This window comes from Propithecus coquereli, unplaced genomic scaffold (genome assembly GCF_000956105.1).
Source record: "Propithecus coquereli isolate 6110/MARCELLA unplaced genomic scaffold, Pcoq_1.0 Scaffold268, whole genome shotgun sequence".
In the NCBI taxonomy this organism is placed as follows: Eukaryota; Metazoa; Chordata; class Mammalia; order Primates; family Indriidae; genus Propithecus; species Propithecus coquereli.
The window spans coordinates 179,204-202,071 of NW_012148263.1; the positions used below are offsets into that span (position 1 = coordinate 179,204).

At 44.8% G+C, this 22,868-nt stretch overlaps 1 protein-coding gene across 4 annotated transcripts in view; it reads left to right on the forward strand.

Moving 5' to 3' along the window:
* The window catches only part of ZBTB38 (zinc finger and BTB domain containing 38), a 72,689-nt gene that overhangs the window by 32,430 nt on the left and 17,391 nt on the right, over positions 1 to 22,868 (forward strand). For 2 of the 4 annotated variants that reach the window (XM_012647437.1, XM_012647438.1), the window contains exon 3: positions 2,567 to 2,671. The gene's annotated coding sequence lies outside the window, so the exon portion shown is untranslated. Of the gene's footprint in view, positions 1 to 1,000; positions 1,091 to 2,397; positions 2,473 to 2,566; positions 2,672 to 22,868 lie in introns of those variants that run through there. The other 2 variants (XM_012647436.1, XM_012647439.1) reach the window with 2 other exon arrangements.

The following is a 22,868-nucleotide window of genomic DNA, read 5'->3' on the forward strand; positions in this document are numbered from 1 at the left end:
AAAAATAGAAAGAAATGATCTGGACAACTAAAAATAGAAAAAAAAAATTAGCCGGGCACGGTGGCGGAGGCTGTGGCAGAAGGATTGCTTGAGCCCAGGAATTTGAGGTTGCTGTGAGCTAGGCTGACGCCACGGCACTCTAGCCAGGGCAACAGAGACAGACTCTGTCTCGAAAAAAAAAAAAATGGTCATATTCTTAAAACGTGGTCAGGAACTGGGATGCAGAATTGCAAGCACTGTATTCCAGGCTGAAAACAGGATGTAAATCATGCAAAGAACAGACTTTTTAATTCTTTTAATTTGTAGCTTCGGGGAGAAAATTTTCTAAAGAAAAATTTAAATTAAGACTCAATACTATCAAAACACACAGAACTTGGATAATTTTTTAAAAACAAACACCTGTACGTGAGTGCACTAGGCTGTTAGCTCCACTAGGCAAGTTTGGGGCAGGCCCTCAGCAAATATCTTTTCAACGAGCAGGCCCTGGATCCCAGCGGGATCCCTCAGGGCCCTTTAAGGAAGAGGACTGGGTCTTTTGCATGAAATAGCTTCTATATCACGTCGGAAAAATCGGGGCCTCTCGACAGCCTTGGGAAAATACAGGTGACACTCTATTCCTGAGAATTTGATGCAACTGAAACCGCACAGGATTTCCTCCGAATCCTGTCTCTCTTAAGTGTGCGTGGTCTGGATCGGGAGCTCGGGGACCCTTCTGCGGACCAGGGCCTTGTACTGACAGTCACTAGGCTTTGTGGCTCTGCAGCTCTAACTACGTTGTCCTCCGGGAGGAGGATGAGGCCGCTGTCCCCTGTGGGCCTGCGGCCTCGCTAGGCCGTCGCGGGTCCCCCGCCGCCCTCCCGGGGCCTTGTCCTAGGCACAGCGTTTCCCCCGGTCCCCGGCCCGCGGGGCTGAGGGTCGGGCCGACCTCTTCCCGGACGGGCTGCGTCCTCTGCCCGCGCCGGGGGCGGGCCGGGCCGGCAGAGCCGAGCCGCCGGCGTCCATTTTCTGGGCGGTGCTGCGCTGCGGTCGGACTCACGGGTCCGGAAGCGCCATGGACCCCCGGGGAAACGCGCCGGCGGAGCCGAGCCCTGTAAGTGCCCTTCGCAGGGTCTTGCTCCGGGCCGGGTGGGCGAGGCGCGGCCTGCAGGCGCGGGGCCGGGCCGCTCCTCTCCCCAGGAGGGAGCCTGGAAACTGGGCTGGGGAAACACTCTCGCAGGGCTGTGAGCTCCGCAAGCGCTGGGAAGCACAGCTGCTGCAGGGAGCAAGCGCCCGCAGGTGCCCGCACTCCGGGTCCGGCGACCTGAATGGGGAGGGGGTGGGGTTCTGCTGCAGAGTCTGGGCAGGTTGCGCCGCGTCTAGTGGCCCAACTGCACGGCTGTGCTGCAGGGCGAGGGCCGGGGAAGAAATACGCACCCTGGGCTGGGGACGTGGTGGGCTCAGGTCCAGCAGGCTCAGGAACTGCGTTGACAATCGCACTTCCCAGTCCTGGGATTGGGAATCGAACCCCAGTCCTGACCCTACGTGTACGTGATAATTTCCTTGGTGCAACACCAAGCCCCTTGAATTGAACGGGACGTGCAAAGGCAGGGCCCTGCCCCAAGGGGTTTGCAATCTCAGCCTCCTACTTCTGCCGTAGATAGGTCTGCACTGTTGGTAAAACACAACCGCCCGCTGGTAGCCACTTCTTTGCAGAGTACATAATAAATCACTTGAGATTTTAGTCTGTCCGCGGTTCTACATCTTAACTCCTGCTCTGCTATAGGTAAGTGCCTAATTCCATTCTGGACGTTGGCCCTAATGGGGTATCCCTTGTAAGGATCCATTATAGAAGATATGTGTTACGTGCCTTATACATATTTTAAAGGTTAAAGACTTTTCTCCTAACTATGAAGCTCAACTACTCGGTCAGATTCTCATGATTAAAAAGTACAGAAGGGTTTTGTTGTGGTTTCAGAGAAACTGCTAGCTATGTACTGTATCTAAGCGCAGTGTTTTTCCAAGAGTAGAAACCTATTAGAAGATTGTGGAATCAGTTTAATGGGTTGCTACTGGGAAATTTTTTTAAAAGATGTAGAATATATAGTACAGTACAGAGAAGAATAAGAAATGTGCATTGCAAACAGTAAGGGTAAGCATTGTTTTATAAGACTTTTGGGTTTCAGTTTATATAACGTAATTTTTTATTTCTGCTGTAGAATGTGTCCAAAAAAAAAATTTTTTTTTAAACAGTGGGTCACTGTCAAAAAAGTTTTTGAAAGCCTGATGCCCAGGCTTTGGAATCATTTGAATCTGGGTTTGAGTCCCGGCTCTCATTTAAACCATCTGTGTGACCTTGAACAGGTTCCGTGACTTCTCAGAGTCTTTGTTTCTGTAGCTGTAAAATGGGGGAATGTTCCCTACAGCTGAGGGGTGTTATGAAGATTACATGAAGCCATATAAGCCAATCACTTTGTGCAGTGCGCTTGACTTATGGTAGGTGTTCAGTATATGCTAATTGCAATTGCTGAAACATCAAATCCAAGCAGCTAGTCATGGGACACTGCACTTTTCTTTTTTCTCTTTTTAGATCTTGATGTGGAGGAGATGGAGGATGCAGAACCAAGGATTTCCAAGTGATTTCTTCCAAAGCACGGGAAAATAACTCTGTTAAGGCTGGTCTGTTCTAACTGAGGTAACTAAATTTACATCTGTCCTTAGTCTACATGAAAGAGGAAGTGGTTTTTCTGAAGGACTCCCAAAGGGATATGATTCATGACAGGTTTTGGGATTACAAAGTGACGGTGACACTCAAGTGATCTGTTATAAGGAGACACGATGTGCGAGGCCCCTGTGATGAAGGGGAACTAGGTGAACAGGGCTTTAGGACAACTGATTTCTCCTTCCAGTTCTGCCAGCAACTGTCCTGGGAGCTTCTCGATGTCTCCTCATAGATCTCTAGGCCAGAAGGACCCACCGGCATCACTGAGGCCCAGAGAGTTTAAATGACCTCTAAGGGTTACCCACTGGGTTGGGGTGAAGGCAGGACTGGAACTTGGATCTTTGTTGCTTGTCATGTAGGTAGCTTCAGAGCCTCCTGTTGGGTGAGGACCTTGCTGGGCACGGAGTGAAGAACCCACGCTGTGACATTCGAGGTTCTTGTAGACAAGTACTGACAGCCCAGCACAGTGCGCTAAGCTCCACCTTAGAGGCATGTACAAAGCCCCAGATGGGGACAAGAGCAACTACCATTTATCGAGAATTTGCGTGCGTGTGTGCTAAGCAATGTGTGAAGGGCTTTAAGCGCAGTATTTTTATTTACTCTTCACTAGATCCCTATGAGGTGAGGAAGAATAGGTGTGAAGTATTAAAATGTGGAAACAGACAGATCTGGAAGGCTTTGCATCCCATACTACTTTTATGGAGTACATTCTGTATGCAGAGCACCACGCTAGGGCGGCACAGTGCCCACCCTGGAGGAGCCTGCGACCTAATCCAAAGAGGCTGGTCAGATGGACGATGCCTGCCGTGCACCACTCCCCTCAATCTGCTGCAGCGGTTACAGGGTGTGCTCTGCCGCAGGAACGGACCAGAGTGATGGACATACCGAAGTTCTTGTCTCTCAATTCACTATTTCATTTTTTTCCACTTTAACGTATACCTCCATCCATCTATTAAAATTTACGCTTTCAATTTATAAACAATAGTAAGACCTTCTCTGAATTCATTTTTTTCATCAACAAATATTTATTGAGCTCCTTCTACAAGGCATTTGGGAGCTTAAGACCAAACAGATTGTTTTTACAATCATGATATTAGCCATGTCCAGTCTCTTGGCAAAGAATTAGTTGTTTAACTGTTAGCAGTTTTCTATTTTTAATATGCTGGGATTTCAGCTCCAAGGATGTTGGAGATTGACCCCTATGTAGGAAGTGGGTATATAGGAAGGCCATTTTAAAACTCTGAAACCCTTTAGAAAGGAATTTCTCACTTCTCTTTTAAATTTTGATTTTGCCATTACTGTTACCTGCTCATAGAGGCCTTTTTTGGGGACACTGAACCCATAATCAGAGAAAAAGCAGTTTGGCAAGGGGGCTTTCTTTGATTTGAAATGTTCTCCCGTTTTAGCTTTATAGGCCACAGAGGACCATCTGTGGATGTTCAAAAGTAAAGCAACTTAAGAAATGGTTTTGTTTAGTGTATAAGGTGGAAAGTTAGCTCCAAGAATTGCATTAAGCAACAGAAATCAGATTGCAATACTTGAATGCTACTTATAATAATTTAATCCCCAAATAAAACACATGCTTTGTAAACTTTGAGTTCTATAAATATACGCCAAATATTTGAGTACCTACTATGAGTATGACACTGTGCTAGAGAGAGTGGAGAATTCAGCAGCAACAAAATCTGGTCCCTTCCCTTTCAGATCCTGTTATGTAGACAAAGAAATAAAATATACAGAAATAACCATTGGTAAATGCAAAAAGAAGATATTTGGGTAATTGGAAGAGGAAGAGGTCTGTTTTACCCCTAGGGTCAAGAGACTTTCTTGAGAAAAAACTTTTATACCAGTCCTTTAATGATGTGGAGTTTCAATAAAAGATATGGGAGGAGGCATTTGAGGTAGGAGGAATAGTGGGAGATGGAGAAAGCGTGGAGCATACTCAGTGCTGAGCCCAGCGGAGCCAGAACTGATCCATACAGGCACCAGGTGGGAAATCAAGCTGGAGAACATTCAGTGCTGAATGATAATGGTCTTGAATGACAGCTAGGAAATTTGAATGTATGAGCCAATAGATGTCATTAAAGATATTTGAACAGGGGAGTGTTGTGGCTGTACTTTTGGCACATGCTCTGTGAGGAGCCCGGGTGAGACTGGGAGGGAGGCGGAGCAGAAACTAGAGGCAGGGAGACCAGATAGAAGGCTACTACAGTTCACCAAGGAAAAGGTGGGGTGGCAGGGGTGGGGCTGGGGGAAGGCCTGAAATGGATGGTAACAGTGAAATGATAAAGGAACAGATGCAAAGGGAGGACCTGACAGACACTGATGTCTCAGTGGAGAAGGAACAGCTAAAGCTGGCACTGAAATTTCCAGAGCAGTGGTACCCATGGAGGAAACTTGGAAAAAGGTGAGGAGCTGCATTTGAGAGATGCTGAGTTTGAAGTGTTGAAGCATGCTGTCTCCCACACAGATGGGGGCTTTGCATGCCACAGGAAGGCCAGGGCTAGTTTGGGGGACATTGGTATATAAGAAAAAGTCAAGAGGTGGGAGAAGAGATTTTCCAGAGGGAAAGTCTAGGGAGAAAAAGGTTGAGGATGGAGCCTTTTGAGAAAAGAAAGGAGGACCTAGGAAGGCAGAGAGAAGTCTGGCAAGATAGCAAGGAAGAACCAGGGAGGACATGACTCCAGAAGTCAGCAGAAGGGGTTTCCCAATGGAGGGAGCCAGGCATGTCAGAGCCTGGAAGGGGAGGGATGAATTTTGGAAGACCATTGGATTGACAAGTGCTAGATTACACATTTGTTTTCCTTCGTAAAGTAATGTGACTTGCAGAATGAATATTAAGTGGTGCCATTTGCATAAATTTATAGCTTTCACAAATCAAGAATCGCTGTTAAATTTAACCCTAGCAAGCCCCCAAACACATTTCGATTACTAAAATTCAGGCCGTTAAATGTGGGTTTGATGGTAGTCATATTCTATATTCCGTTGTCAGCAGACCAAAGAATATCTCTTAATAGTCCTTTAAAAACTGTTGATACAAAAAGTTTCTAAAAGTAATTCCATTGCCTTTTACCATATGGCTATTGTATGACGTACATGTGTCTGCATGTTTTCACGTGCTTATGAGCTTAGTACAACGGAATGAGGAGACTGGGGTCAGATAAATCTAGTTTCACAACCTACCTGAGCCATTTTCCAGACTTGTGACTTTAGAAAAGTTACTGTCTCTCTATGCCTAACTTTTTCCATCCATAACTCATATAGGATTATTTTGAAGATTGAGTAATATATCATGTGGTCAGGATCTATACCATAGTAGGCAATTAATAAATGTCAGTTCCCTTCTCCTCACAACCTTGCATAGATATTAAATTTGTATATAATGTGCATCTACACACAAAGGTTTATCTTTTTTTTTTTTTTTTGAGACAGAGTCTCACTCTGTTACCCGGGCTAGAGTGCCTAGCTCACAGCAACCTCAAACTTATCCTCCTGCCTCAGCCTACAGAGTAGCTGGGACTACAGGCATGCACCACCATGCTTGGCTAATTTTTTTATATATTTTCCATTGTCCAGCTAATTTCTTTCTATTTTTAGTAGAGACGGGGTCTCGCTCTTGCTCAGGCTGGTCTTTAACTCCTGACCTCGAGCGATCCTCCCAGAATGCTAGGATTACAGGCGTGAGCCACCGTGCCAGGCCACAAAGCTTTATCTTTGACTCATTTTAATGTGTTAATTTTATTATTGAAAGCACACACCTCCCTTTATTGCTGATCTATCCTGTGTTAGTTTGAGTGACCATCAATTTTGTATGCTTAGGAATCTGCTTGGGTAACTTATCAAAATGTCCAATCTCGGGTCCCAGGCCCAGAGATTCTGATTCAGTAGATTTGGGGATGGGGGGAGGGTGGGCTGTGGAATCTGCATTTTAAATAAGTACTGCTGGGCTTGTGATAATGATTAACAATTTGCCAATTTCCGAGAAGTAGAGAAGGGGATAAACCTGAGACTTCATAGGCTTATTTTGAATCCTGTTTCTATTAAAGGCATGTCTATGCTCAAAAGTTTTATAATTGCATCATTAATGTTTATGGATTGTATCTATAATCAGATAAAAACAAATGGATTCCAGATAGTAAGTGGCGGTATTATCACACCCCATCCCCCATTGCCGTCTGCTGTGTAACCACAGCAGTACTGGGTGACATGCAGCCCCAAACCAGTTTCTTTTTCTGTGGAGGAAGTGATGACACTCTGTCCCTATGCCCAGAGTTTGTAAAGCCAATGTAACTTTAGTCGTTAGCAATATTATATGATGACAACACCACGTAGTCATGCCGTTAAGATATTTCGATACATTTATCTATCTGACTCTCTGTCTTCTGGTGGATAGACATCAGTCATTGTATTATTTCCCTCATTCTCTGCATCTTAAAATCATATAATTTTTAGGCTAAAGTTCATGTTTTTCATCTATCCCAACCTCATTTTATAGATGAAAACATGTTCTTAGACCTAGCTCTCTTCTTTGCTTATTCACAACAAATGCTTGAGACATACAGACATGTTTGGTGTTTAAGTATGGAGGATATAAAACATTTGACTTGTGTATTTTGAATTGTGCTTTATGTTCTCTATACATAATTTAAAAATAAGATGACTTAATGGGAATATATTTATTAAATATATATAATATTAAATATAAAATATTAAATATAATATTTATTATTATTAAAACTATATTGAGTCATTTTAAAATGTTGTCAGCATCCTCTTGCTGGTTTGCCTCTTTCGGAGGAGGATGCTGAGGGCCTGGAGCCTTTCCCCGAAACAGGATATCTCTCTCTTTACCCACCGCCCCCAAGGGAAGAGGATGGACCTGACATTCGTGGAGTTAGTTCTACACCTTATGTGTGTTATGTCAGCCATTTTATTGGAACCCCAACCTGGTGTGGTGGCAGTTGAGGCAAAAAGAGGCCCAGTAACTACAGCCAGGCTTGTAGGGATGAGAGTTTCATGCCCTGGGGTCTGTCTGACTCAACCTCTTCTCTCTATACCCCAGGCTGCCCCCCTAGCCATATAGTAAAGGTATGAAACAGGTATTTGTTCCTGATTTTAGCTCACAGAGACCTTCATCCCTCATATTACTGTAACCTCCAAACTTTTGACAAGAAGCAAATAGAACAGAGATAATGTGCTAACTTGAATTTGCTCAACCAATGTTTACTGAATATCAACTATAGGCCAGGTATCAGATCAGGGCCCCACCCTTATGGGGACTCCTATCTCCCCAACCTATCCTTATCTGCCATCTGTACTGCTGCAACCTTTTTTTTTTTTTTTTTTAAGAGTAAAAACACCAATGGATTTCTTCACTGATAAGATCAATCAATTTGTGTCTTACTGTAGCTGTCACTGTCACTGTGTGGGCTAAATGTTCTCAGAGTAGCTATGCCAGGTGAAAGTTTAAAACTGCTCCTTGGGGGATTGGCCAGAGGTGCTCTGTCAATGTTTGTTGATTACCCTCTGAGGCCCTGAGGAAGTCTACAGCAGACCAGGGAAATAGCCAGAGTCCCTAAGAGTTCAGTTGGTGGGAGGTGAGAAGACCCCATGTGAGAGTCTAGAGGGGAGGCCTGAGACTTGTTCTCAGCAACCAACCATGCCACCATAGTTGCATGACTATGCTGGTTTGGTTTCCTCACCTGTAACCAGAGAAGTTTTTGCCCATTGATGGTTAAGTTTCCTTCCAGCTCCAAGATGCAGTAATTCTATTTCCGGTCGAGCAGAAAGGCAGAGGTGCTAGGACAAGCAGCTGAAAAGCAGGACAGGGGCGAAGTCTGAGATCTTCCGGGGGTCCCAGTTTCATAGCTCTCTCCTGCCATCCTCACAGATATATACTAATACCAGCCAGGCTTTGGGTTCTGCCTTTACCCAGGATACTTTGGAGGAAATGAAAATTCTTACAGAAGGATTGAGACTGGCCGGGAATCATGGTTTTCAAATTTTATGGCTAAAAAGAACCTTACATTCCATATAAGGAAAAAAGAGTCCAGAGAAGTCATAGGCTTGTTCAAGGTCACACAGTTAGTGGCAAGGTGGGAACAGAACCTAGCATCCTGTGCCCAGTCTGCCAGAAACGGTCAAGTTATCAGCATCGCAGGAGATGGCAGTCAGCAGCAAAGCTTAAACAGGGGCTGGAACTGCCCCATGGGAGAGAGCAGACCGTAACATCAGCTGGTCTGCCAGCAGACACGCAGTAGGACGCCATGATGCAAAACTTCCAGGCTAGCTGAAGACCTTGGATTTTTGCCAGTTAAGGTAGTTAAGAAAATTTCTTTTTAAATTGGGAGAGGCAGAAGGCTGTTTCCCATTTTTTTTTTTTTTTTTATGAGACAATCTTGCTCTGTTGCCCCGTGGCGTCAGCCTAGCTCACAGCAACCTCAGACTCTGGGCCCAAGTGATCCTCCTGCCTCAGCCTCCTGAGTAGCTGGGACTACAGGCATGCGCCACCATGCCCAGCTAATTTTTATATATATATATGTGTGTGTGTGCGTGTGTGTGTGTGTGTGTGTGTGTGTGTGTATATTTTTTTTTCTTTTTTTTTTAGTTGTCCAGATCATTTCTTTCTATTTTTTAGTAGAGACGGGGTCTCGCTCTTGCTCAGGCTGGTCTCAAACTCCTGATCTCGAGCGATCCACCCGCGTCGGCCTCCCAGAGTGCTAGGATTACAGGCGTGAGCCACCGCGCCCGGCCTGTTTCCCATTTTTTAAGAAAGCATTTCTCCTCTCTCATGTAATTAAAATTACTAAGCTGTACTATAATATTGAGAGGAATTAAACATTTTCTCAGGGAGTATGAAGAGGAAGACCCAGCTTGCACACCCCCATTTTGCTAGCCACTACCATGTGTATTCATCCTGGGGTGTGTTTTCGTGAGAAATCCAGTGGCTGTTTAAGTCCTGGAATGGCACTCTGGGATTATTTCAGCAACCCACGAAGGCAGGCTTTGTGCAAGGTGAGATAGAGAGGAGCTGTCACTTCCTGCTTTGTGAGTTGGATATTGTTTCTAGGCCCTGTTTTATTTGTGTTATTTTTCCTGTTCATATGTTAGAACAACTTCTGACTATTTGTAGAATTGATTAGAATTCGATAATAAGACCACCAATTCAGTAAAAATAAAGCTCAATTTATTATCTTTCCAGGCAAGAAAGACGTGCATTCAGATCAATCTCCCCATACTTCTTTGCATTTTTGTGTAAGCATGGAGATTTCCGATTAGTTCTAATAGGACGGTGATTGGCACCTAGACCTAAGTGAGGATTTCCTCTTTAAAAAACCTACTCAGCATTCTGGTCTGTCCCTACTTAAACCTGTTGGTTCTGGTCTGGTAGTCACCTGACTTGAGCTCAAAGAGCAAGGTTTCTGGAGGTCTTAGTGCTGTGTCTTTGACGCTCTTTGGAAGGGCTTTAAGGCGTTAGGATGACAGAAGTCATAGCTGGTTCCTGGGGCCTGTTGCCGAACCATACTTTCTATGGTGTGTTCAGCCCTTCCCTTGGATTAATGCAGGTCTATCTTTGCTTTAATGGGAGGAGACAGAAGAACCACTTCCAGGGAGTGGAGGCACTAGGATAGACTGCACAAGCCATGACATGGCACTGAAATGAAGCCCTGTGTGGGGTTTTACTCAGACGTTAGAGAACTGGCCGCCCCCTGAGTACTATGCTAACCGGGAGGGCTGCGGGGGAGGAGGCAGAGAGCCCTGACCTTTAAAATTTTCCTGTTAAGTTCTCACAATTCTGGAGTCTCTTTAGCTGCTACATGCTGTAAATTGAGTTCTTGTGCAGAAGCACCATAAATTACCTGGGAGGCACATTTTTCCCTAAACAGAAATACGCTTCTAAGTGAATTTCTTTGTTTGTTGTATATAGTATTCTCGATACTTGTTTTTGTTTTTGACATTTTCAGGAAAGCAATCAAGAGCTTTTTGTCACATTTGAATGATCTATTTTAAGACTTTCTTTTCTATTTATAATGAGTTTCCGATAAGACGATTTTCGCCTCTATTTTAGGAAATACTTTTCAAGGTCCTTTTTTTATTCTTTTATAAAGTTTAAATAGGGGTCTTACCTCCAATCCTAGCAACTGCCTTACATTAAAAGTAGCAAAATGACCTTTTTTTTTTTTTTTTTTCCTCCCATGAAGTTCCCTTGTTCAGGGAGAATAAGGAAAATTCTGGTGATTAGTCATTGTGGTATTCAGCAAACAAATATTCTGGAGGCCATGATTTATGTTACTGGTTTAAAAAAAGGTTTTATGTGTCTCTAGACGATTACCCTCGTGAAAGGTAAGTGCCCTGTATTCCCAAAAGGTCTCCTGGGTGCCCTGTTTATTGTGTTAAGGTCTCTAAAACCCGGTGGCCATTTTCTGTGAGCTGGAATCCCTGTGTGAAACTCCTCCCACCCTGGAGTCTATGGCGTTTGTTTTCTAAAATGAAAGCACAAGCAGAAACTCGAGCTATTCTACAGAACAGCCTGTTCTTTAGGTTTTTTTAGATCAGTATATTTAAAGCATAATTTTTCTAAACAGCATATTGTGGGTTTTTATCTGCAGCAGGTTCGGGGTTTGTTTTGGGGGTTTTACTTTTTTAAATGTAGATGACTTATTTATTGCTCCCCCTGCCCAGATAATTCTACTCAAAAACAGGTGAGCAGGAGAACTATTCAGATACCTGCCAGAAACCTTCACTCTGTTAGATTTCTTCAGGGAGTGAAATTGACAAAAGCTAACTGGAATTTAGTTCCTTTAATATTCTCCACCCCCTGCTTCCCCACAGTTTTTTTCCAGTTGATTTCTTTTGTCTGAACCATTTTTGTGCACCCATTTGTAAGATCAGCCAGAATTTGTAGCATTTCCGTAGTAGAAAAGCCCTTGTGTCTCTGCGTGTCTCGGACCTACCGAGGGGCTTGCTTGACAGCTCTGCCAGTCGCCTGCCTCTCCTGAGCCCTGCGAAGAGCCGACTGTTTCACAGTCCGGTGCTGCCTCGGAGCTCTGTGCCGCCATGCCTGGCCTCCCTCCAGAGATCGCAGTGTTGCCAGCGGTGGCTTCAATCTGGAAACATGGGAGGAGGAATTGTGGAAAATGGGAGAGAAGGAAATGTTTGTGCAGGGAAAGTGTATATGTGGACTTAAATAAATATCTAAGGGCGCAGGCCCATATGCATGACCTCTGTACATTGGCATTTTGTGTCTGGAGCCAGGCGAGGCTGTCTGTACAGTGGGGCGGAGGTGGGGCGGAGCAGGCTGAGCACATCAGCAGGCTTCCTCCAGGAGATCTCCATGCCCAAGAGACGTTCAGAATGCTCTCCAGACTGAGGGGATCAGCTTTGCATCTCCCTGATGTTTCTAGAGCAGAAATTTGCTCCCTGTGGTTGACTACCATTGTTCATTGAGCAGTTCTGAGGATTCCTGGAGGATACTTGTGATCTTCGTGGATACGCTTTCTTGTGTTGACCCCATTGTTTTGAAGTCCTGACAGCCAGGTGGTCCAGGCTCCATTTCAGTGATCCATTTCTCGGAATTGTTATATTTGTGTGAGACAGTGATGGAGCATGATGTCAACCCAGAATACTGTAGCCCTGAAAGGAGCTATCAGTACAGGCCGATGTATTGCTCAGCAGTTACTGCTTCCCCATTACACACGTGCTAATGACGAATATGGGACCCCTTTAAAAAGGAGAGCTGGGTGCCTCTGGAAGTGAATCTGATTTTATGAAGTGCTGATTAGGAGTGGAGTAACCCCCTTCTTCTTGAAGCTTGAGCAGACCTTATCATTAAAGTAACTATTTGGAGCGAAGTAAGGCGTTTACCACTCTGTCTCCTAGGGTTCACGTATTGAGAAATTTTCCCCATGGGAATGAACAAACTGAAGGGACCCTGAAGAAATAATGTCACCCAAATGTATTCCACATTAAGCTTCTTACCACCTGTCCTTCATTAAAGTGGAGCACTTTGGTAGTTTTGAGCACTTGAATACTGATGAAATTTAAATTTTAGGAGAACAGTGAATCATTGTGCAGAGATTCAAATCTCACAGGCAGATCAAAACTTATAAGTGATTTATACTTACGTTTTTATAGATTAGAGTCTAAAACTCAAATACATATGGGGCAGGAAGGTAATATGAGCATTAAATGTGGGCTTGGTATAAGACAGAAGTGATTAGGTTGTGGCAAGCTGGAGGGTATTGAAACTTTTTCAAATATGGTGGGAGCCTGATGAATCTGACCTGCAGGCTGGTTCAGGCTGTGGACTGCTGCTCTGTGTGCCTGTCATGGAGCCAGAGTCTGCATTTCCTCAGTGGCAGCCTGATGAGTCTTGTCATGCGAGCTTTGGGCTTGAAGCTCTCCAAGGCCTAGCTCAAGGAAAAGTAATGGCAATTGAACCTTCTCCATGTCACAGCAAATAAATCAACCACTCTGGATGTAATCCATCTAATACAGGCAAAATAATTGCGTCGGGGGGACAGCAGAAAGCACCGCATGCATGTCCAAGGACATTGGAGTCGCATCAGACATAGCAGCCTTGACTATGTTGCCTAGTTCTCAGTGTCTCAATCCCAGGATGAAACAGAAAGAACTCGTCAAAGGAAGCCCCTCCTTGTCAAGCCACGTGTTTCACAAGGCAGCCAGATGGAAACAAGCCTTCAGGGGCTAACCTGCGTGTTGTCAGGCCATGGGTGACAGCAAAGGACAGCAGTCACATCCTGATGTACCTGGTCTGTGGTGTTGACCTGCTCCATCCAAGGATGTCTTCTGGAGTTTCTAATAGACAGCAACTTCCTAACTAGTCCTAGACTGGGACAGTGTGAGAATTGTTCCTCTCCTTCCGTTGACATCTTATTGACCTTCTGCATACCCTGGAATTTACAATGCCTTCCGCCTTCTCTAAACATCCTTTAACCCTCCGTTTTCCCTCTTGGTGCTGAGTTATAATGTCTTTAAAGCACTTAGCATAGGGCCTGGTGTGCAGAAAGTGCTCAGTAAATGTTAGCTCTTGTTGCTGCTGGTATCGTCATCATCTCCATTGTAACTATTATCATTCCACCAGAAGTAAGAGAACTCGATTTCCTTAAACTCCGTCTAAACCACATCTTTAGGTCTACCCCAGGCACCTCCACCCTGCTTAGATGGACCCACACATACAAGACCCTTTTCTGGAATCTGTCCTGCTGACTTCACCCAATTTTGTTGCAGGAGTTGGGCTGTTCTTGGAACTCTGGCAATAAATAAAGACAAGTTTCTGCCATTCCAAGTGAGGTTGTAGAATTTATGCTGTTCTCAGTGGGTTGGAGGGGCGCCAGGGTGGAATCATTTAGGAGTTTGTTCCAGGATGACTTGACCAAAGAAAAGCCATCAGCTGCTGCTGCAGTGGAGTCCTGACCACTGCTGCTCAGAGTGTGGTGCTCAGACTGGCAGCATGGGCATTGCCTGCGAGCCTGTTAGAGATACAGAACCTCGAGCCCTAGTCCAGACCCACTGTGTCAGAAAGTGCACGCGACAAGCTCCCGAGCTGACTCTCACGTGTTAATGTCGGGGAGTGCTGCTCTTAGAAGCTCTGGGGAAGCACAGAGACAGACTCGTATAGAGATTGGCCTGTATGAGACTGTAGACTTGTTAGCTAGGAGGTGCTATGGAGGTGCTTTGGCTTAGAGGGTGGGGGCCAGCGGATTGTGCCTCTTAAGTTCTGCTGTAGAAATGTGTGATGGGGTGACTTTGACCACAGTGAGAACCTGATTCTGAAGACTGTTATCCCCTGGCTGTGACTTTAACCTTGACATAGCACCTTGTTCCCTTCTATCCTTTCTACTCTCCACTGACCTCTGGTCTTGGAAACCCTGTTACCAAGAAAGGAAAGTCCTATGATAGGGGACAGAAAACCTTTGTGTGTGAGAGAACCAGCACAAATGATTATAACGTACTATTTTAATGGTGGAGTATGTTTCATTGTAAAAAAGAGGGATGACCCACTCTCAGTGACCCTGGTAGGCAGTGAGAAGGGAGGTGGTAGCTGAAATTCTCAAATGTTAGTGGCCGAGAGTATTGCGGGCTCCTAAGGAAACATTTTGAAAGACGTGAATAATCAGTCAATCCCATGCTGCCATGGTGACTTGTCTGGACGGGAAGCTACAAGGATGGTGAGGAGAAAAGGGCTACAGTATCTTAGGAAATTCTAGCTTCATATCAAATTAATCTGGTTTAGAAAATAATTAAAAGCCTTTCAATCCTTCAAAGTCCTGGACTACATTTTTGATGGTCACATGGTCTAGCTTTTTGTTAATTTATAGTTGTGCTTTTTTTCCATTCCATGTAGTACTTCCAGGTGGTCTTGTGCCCTGGACATGTAGTGGCCTAGGGTGCCTTGGGCAGAGCAAGACTTGGGAGCACCGCTGTGTATCTCAGTAGTCCCTGAAATGGCTCCCTCTCTCCTGCTCTCTTCTCCCTCCTCTTCCCGCCACTCTCAGGAACTCAGCTTGGGGTTCTGGATCCCAGCCCCTCTCCCATTCATCCATTTGAGTTACTACCATGGTGTCTGTGATGGGTTGAATGGAGGCCCCCAAAAGACATGTCCATGTCCCTGTGAATGTGACGCAGTTTGGGAAAAGAGTCTTTGCAGATGTAATTAAGGATCTTGAGATGAGAGGTGGGCCCTAAATCCAATGGCAAGTGTCTTACAAAAGACACATAGAGGAGAGACACATGAAGAGGAGAAGGCATGTGAGGACAAAGGCAGAGGTAGGAGTTACGCAGTCATGTGCCACAAAGAGACTGGAGCCACCAGAAGCTGGAAGGGGCAAGGAAGGACGCTCCCCCTACAACCTTCAGAGAGAGCATGGCCCTGCCAACACCTTGATTTTTGGACTTCTGTCCTCCAGAATTAGGAGAGAATGGATTTCTGTTGTTTGAAGTTACCAAGTTTGTGGTTATTTGTTACAGCAGCCATAGGAAACAAGTACAGTGTCAAAACCCAGCCTTGCGCCAGAAGTACCTGGGAGTCTTTAGAAATTAGATTCTGGGGCCTTACCCCCAGCTGATTCAGTCAATCTGGGGTGGCATCAAGAAATGAAATTTTTCATAAGAATCTCCAGGTGATTCTGATACATCCACTACTGTCCTCCTTTGGCCCTATTTTCTTTTCACCCAGTTTACTTTCCTTGGGCAACATTCATGCGCACGTCTGCAGCCACCTGCTATGTGTCGGTGCGCTGCACATCCGGCTCTTCAGCCCGACTTCCTTTCCGCACTAGAGTCCATTTTGGGTGTCTGTCGATTGAGACAGGCTCCTCAGAGGGAGCACAGACTTCATTATCCTCCTCCCAGACCGGCTCTTTGGTCTGGGCTCCCTACCGGTTAATAGCACCTCTAGGCAATAGAGCTGGCACATCAGCCATTCTTCCCCCATCTCCCCTCTAATTTCTGGTTAGTCGGTCGATTCTCCCATCCAAATCGCTTCCAAATCTTTCCCTTTTCATCCCCACTTATCTCCCTGCCTTCTATTCAGACCCCGTCCAGATCTCCTTCTCACCAAACTGCTCCCAGAATGACCTGTCTGCAAATCCGTCATATCATTCCTGTTTTAAATCTTTTCCATGACCTGCCATTGTCCAGGTTGTACATCAGAGTCACCTGGACAGCTTTATAAAAACTTCCAATACCCAAGCCCCAGCCAACACCAAATAAAATCTCGAGTTGGGGCCTGAGCACTGGTGGCTTCTCAAGTTCCCACAGGTGATTGCAGTATGTAGTTAGAGGTTGAGAACTGTGGGGCTAGAGAATAAAGTCCAAACTCATCCTGATATTGGAAACTCTTCCCGACCAGGGCCCTGCTGGGCTTACTGCCTGTCTCCCAGCAGGCCCCTGCACACACCTGTGCAGAAGCCATCCCACCTCTTTGCCCTTCCCCAAGTGTGTAATTCTTGCCTCCTTACCTTTGCTTAGACCTCTGCCTAGAATGCCTTTTTCCCTCTTAAATGCCAAGGAAATGCTTCCTATCCTTCAAGACTCAGCCCCACCTCCCTTTCCTGGACTCTTCTTCCCCAGTGTAAGGCTGCCTCCTCCAGAGTCCCGGATGTGCTCAGTGTAGCACTTTGGTCATCATGTAGGGGCTGTCTGCATGTCTGTCTCCTCCACTGGACTGTGGGCTCCGGGAGTGTGCTGAAGGAGGGAAGAAATGGAGGATTCAAAAAGGCCAAGGAGAGGAAATAGTTCCGTTTCTCTGAATTATTGTACTCATGCTACTTTATACCTCCTCAGACACTTACTGAGAACTCTACTTGATTTTAGTGAATGTATTGGAAATGTATTAGTAATAATGTTGAATACCATTTATTGAATACTTGCTAGCTAAGATCTCTATATTCATTGCCTCGTTTAGGTATCACAGTAATCCTTTCAGGTATTATTCTCATTTTACAGAACAAATTAAGCAAAATGCCATGTGATCAGGTAATGCAAGATGGTAGAAAATACAAAGTAGAATACATAGGTGATCACCTGGTCAGCAGCATGTTAATGGCATATTATAGACTAATCAGGAAAAACTAGTTTTATTGGTAAAAAGAACTAATTATATGTAGTTTTTTGAGTGGCAAGTACATGTTCGACACTGAATTTGGCATAAAACAAGCACAACCATTAAGCATACCTATCAAGAGATGAGATGGTTTATATTTACTAACACTTATAATCATACCAATATAGTCTTCCTTTTAGGTATATTAGAAGTTAGTTTGAAACCCAGAGTCACAGGATCAGGGTTGAAAATCCAGCCTTGCCAATTACAAGTTGTGTGGTACTGGGACTTTGGCTTAATTTTTCTGAGCCTCAGTGTCTCATCTTTGAAATGGAAATGTTATAGCCTGCAGGGGTGTCATGAGAAGGAAAATGAGGTGGTGTGTGTACAAGTCATTTGTACCAGGCTAAACAGGAATAGGACTGGGTATGCTTGTCTTTGTTCTGCGTTTGGGTGCAGAAAGTTGGCCTTTGGGAGAAGTCAGGACGGGGAAGGTGGTGGTCTGCTGGGTAAGCGGATATGGGCACTGAAACGATCACAGGCTGTCTGAATTCCCTGGCAGGATGGGGTAAAGGGGAAAAACAAATGGAATGAGCTACTTAGGGATAATGATGGAATGGAGAAGAATGATTAAAAAATTCAAATCTTGCTATGTTTGTTGAAACAACTGAGCTGGGAGAGTGTAACTGGCTAGGGTTTTGCACTGGTTCACCTGTAACAAAGACCACAGATCAGCTCCAGGGAGCTTAACATCTTGATCTTGTACTCTTAGGTTATTCCCAACAATTTCATCCCCAGCAGTTCTGAAGCTTTCTGGATCTGAATCCAAGAGCTCACTTGCCTTGTGGTCTCAGTGCCTTGATTGATGGATTAACCTGGCCAGAGCTGCTCCTCAGAGGGGCACACCCTGATAATGCACATTCAGTCTCCTCCTTCTTTAAAGATGAAACCAAGGCTTTATCTTTTTTTATTCTAAGTAGTTATCAGTATTATAGTACTGATCTTAAAATATGATTTGAATGAGAAAAATGATTATATTCTGCTACTCCCTGGAGGTAAGCGTAGAATACAATCATGGCTTTTTATCACAGACATCACCATCCTAAACTTACTGAAAGTTTTGGAGTAGGAATTGGTGTAAGATGTTTAAGGGGTCACTAGATGTATTTTAAGACAGAATTGACATTCTAAAATACCTCAACAGGCAGGGAAAGGATGGATGAACACAATTAAATTTAACCAGAATAAATAAGTGAATTTTTGAGTTGCAGTTAAAAAATTTAACCCTGGAAGTTTGGAAGCCAGTGAGGAGGAAGAAAACAGGGGAAGAAAGGAGAAGTCTGTGCCAAAAAAAGACGTCTGTGTATTATAAATAAAATCCGTCGTGAAGCACTATTTGCTGTGCACTTGCCGAATGCTGATATGCCATCATTTAATCCTCCCCAAACTCCATGACATGTAAATTATTCACTCCATTTTATAGACGAGGAAACTGAGGCTTAGTGAGGTCAAGCACCTTCCAAGGTGATACTTAGTGCCCATCTGCCTTTTGAGGAGAATGGCATGGTAAGGCATATGGAACCAGAAGTCTAGAAGCATGTTTTGGTCACACCGTGAGATCTTTGGCTTCTCTTTAAAATTCTTTTTATAGGGGAATAGCTGAAGGAATTGAAGATGTACAGCCCAGGAAAGGGATATGCAGGGTAAACTTTCAAAGGGCTGTCCTGTGGCAGAGGCTACAGTTGAGTTGTCCCCTCGTTGGTGGGGACTTCTCTGACAGGGAGATTTCCCCACTGAGTGGAGCTGCCCCACCCCCCGTCTGAAGAATCTCTAAAATTTATTTGTGGCAAGTTAAGAAACAGAGTGCATGTTCCGCTAAGAATCATGCGCTCTTCGCTTTTTATTAGCGCAAACATCCCAGGCACTGTTTATATTGAGGCGATGCTTACTCATATGCCCATTTTGAGAAAGGTCTGGGGGGTTGGATCACCAGCTACTTGGGGCCCAAGAGTGTTTCTTTGTGTGGACTCAGCACCATCTTGTGGACACCAGAACTGTGAACTGGGAAGGGGCTGTGGTCATCAAATGCACAGGGACCCCAAAACACGGGCTTGAAAAAGCTGCCCGGGAAGGGCCCTGCTCAAGGAATCACGTTTTTAGAAGGGACTGCCAGCCCTTAGACCTAGGAACTGCCTTGAGGAATTTATTTTTATGATTCTAACCCTGTTATTAAGCCTGTGACACCTGGAAGAGCAGAATGGGCAGGCACAGCGACACAGGAAGAGCCAGACCTTCCAGGAAGTGCAGTGCAGCATGTGGGATACCATCTACCAGGGAGGGCGATGCGGAGGCCTCCCTCCGCCTCCCCCTGCATCCTGTCCCACCTCTCCAGGAAACCCCTCTGCCCTGCTCCCCTCCTTCTTGCTACCTGCACAGGAAAGGGCAACATGTGGGCCTATAAGAAGCCACTCAAAGGGGTAGAAGTTCCCCAACCTCATCTCTGGTTATTCTTCACAGTAGGGCTTCTGGGGGCCATCCTGTCAGTGGGCATGCAGGGTTCCCCAAAACAATGGAATCCCTAATTCTGTGTCTGTTAATACAGTTACTGACTATATTTACCATGATATTACATTGTGATACATGTATCTAAGTGTTTTTGTATCAAAACATGGTACCACAATATGTTCATATTCTCCCAAGACCTTAATATATGCACTCTTACTGTATTACCTGTAGTCCCTTATCTTGCTAAATATGTTTTTGCATTTACCTTCCGCAAGTATTTTTTTTACCTAGCTTCCCTTCTTTTGGGGTCAGCCTGGCCTGAGCCCCACAACTCCTGACCATACAGCCCACCAGAGCTGATCTTGCCTGGACTTCCTGGAAGCCTCAACGCCTGAGACTCTCCAGGCACTCAACTGTCCACTTACAAACTGTCCCCTGCTTCTGATACCCTTTCCACCATCACGCGTTACGTTGGTTGCTAGTATCATAATGAGATGGGCTGGACAAAAGAATGTGAGTATTGTTTTGTTTTCTGGGATTTTTGTGGAACGTTATCAGAGTAAAAAAGAGCAATAGAATGAGATAGTACATTTTATCTCGTTTGATCCTCGTAAGGATGAGGTTGCACTGCTATGTCTACTTTATAGATTTTTTTTTTTTTTTAAAAACAGACGTTAATTGACTTGTCCAAGTTCATGCAGCTAGTAAGTTGGCAGAACTGGAATTTGAGCCCAGGGGTGTGTAAGCAGAGGCCCCACTTTCCCCTCCGAGGGTAAAGATGACTGACTGTACAGGAAGAGGGAGGATGGCCCCGTGGAGCAGGACAAGGAAAGCTGGGACTATTGACTGCATCTGACAGTCGTGGTGACGTTAATCAGGGACTTCAGTGGCAGCTTGAACCCGAATCTAGAATAAGGCACATGAACATGTTAAAACCCAAACCGAACCCAAATTTTTAATATTTTTTCTACTGAAAAAGATACAAACTAATCCACTAAACTGAGACTTAAGTTAAAAAATTCTACAATCAAAAAACCAAAACATCAAAATATTCCCCAAATCATAACCAAACTGCTATGTTATTTTAAAAGAAAAAAACCCGTTGTGTGAAGAGAAAGGAGCAAATGTGGTTTGCCAGGAATCTGTAAACAGATCAGAGAGGTAATGAGGTAGAATGCAGAAGAGGTTTTTTATGGAGGTGAAAGAACGTCACTATCCAGAAAAGGCATATAACCTAATAAACAGATAATACCCTAGCTTTGTTTCTATTCATAAATTGTAGCCAAATTTGAGTGACCTTCTAACGCAAGAGGATAAGTACACATAATGGAAACTTATTGATGATATAAATATTTATTTTAAACAGTCTCTTTTCTACCAAGCTTTTTACCAGAACAGCTAATAAATAGGCTACTTGAAAAAATTTCATTTAAACTGTTAATGCTGGCCAGGTGCAGTGGCTCACGCCTGTGATCCTAGCACTTTGGGAGGCTGAGGTGGGAGGATCGCTTGAGGCCAGGAGTTTGAGCCAACCTGAGACCCTATCTCTACCAAAAAAAAAAAAGAATTATCCATGTATGGTGGTACGCACCTATAGTCTCACCTACTCAGGAGGCTGAGGTAAAAGGGTTGCTTCAGCCCAGGAGTTTTGAGATTGCTGTGAGCTCTGATGACATCACTGTACTGTAGCTCAGGCAACAGAGCAAGACCCTGTCTGGCGGGGGGGGGGGGGAATTGTTCATGCCTTTTCCCACATGCTTGGAAGAAATGCTAATAATGATCTAAAATAAGAAATGATTTAGATGATAGTTGTAGTTAAATGCCCGTGGGGGTGATGTGTGGGGGGTGCCACGGCTCAGGTATAACTGCTCTGTGCGTTAAGAAAGAGTGATTAGTTAATGAGCCCCTACGGGGTATCAGGCACTGTGAGGGGGTCTGGGGAGCTCTGGGAACACAGTGAAGTAAGATGTTTGTCCTTAACATTGAGGAATTTCACATTCCCTAGTTTTGGGCCTGAGGCCAAGGCTTAGCTAATGCTTGCTCCTACTGACATTTGCAACTAATAATAATGAATTGGTTGGTAATAATAATACTAAGATAGCTAATGTTTACGAAGCTTGATTTTGTGCCAGACACTGGGCCAAGCATTTTTATCATATTATCATCATTTAGTCCTCATGTTAACCCTAGTAGATTCTATTATTGGCTCCATTTTGCCGATGAAGAAACTGAGGTGCAAAGAGTTCAAGAAATTTACACAGAGTCACAGCCAGAACATGACGGAGCCAGGTCCCCCTGACACCAAGGTTCAGGCCCTCAGCCACGGTACCAGACTGGACATGGTGTGCCTTGTCCTCAGTGACCCTCAGGGAGAGCCCCACGTTACGAATGGACTGTCGCGGTGCCGAGGGAGCCTCTCAGTCCTCCTAGCTCAGCAGCTTCAGTTTCCCACCATTCCCTTTCTGTGCCCCCTTCTTGTGGCAACCCCTTTGTTACATTCAATAAATATTATCTTGAAATGGAAGTGGATAAAAATAAAAATCAAAGAAAGTAATATTCATGAGTGTCATATATTACTTTAAAGTTTAAATTTTTTTGAGAAAATGAATTAAAAGTAAAATTTTATGGAAAATACTGAATTTCCCTTAAATGTTCACCCCTGGGCCACCTGGTGGTCCATATGGCGTCTTTGTACATACTGAGAAACAGCCCCCTTCTGGCAGGGGATGCGGCCCTGCTCTGAGGAGCATGCCAGGCCAAGCGAGCCTGGGCTGCCTCTCAGCCGAGCACAGGGCGCAGCCGGGACCCTGCCTGTGGCAGCCCTGCTCCAGGCCAGGCTACAGTCTGCCAGACACACACTGGGGAGTAGGCCGGGTGATGTCCTTAGGAGCCTTAGATAGTTTGGTCTCTAGTACACGTCTATCACTAAATGCAATCAAGGAAGATGCAGAAAAGCTAAGTTCTTTATGTCTTGGTGCTCCAGAACCTGAAATGGACGGTGTGGTTTCTGAGTCATACCGCCTGGGTTTGAATCCCAGCTCTGCCGCTCGCCAGCTAAATGATCTTGGCCAAGCTCCACAGCCTTTCTCTGTCTCACTT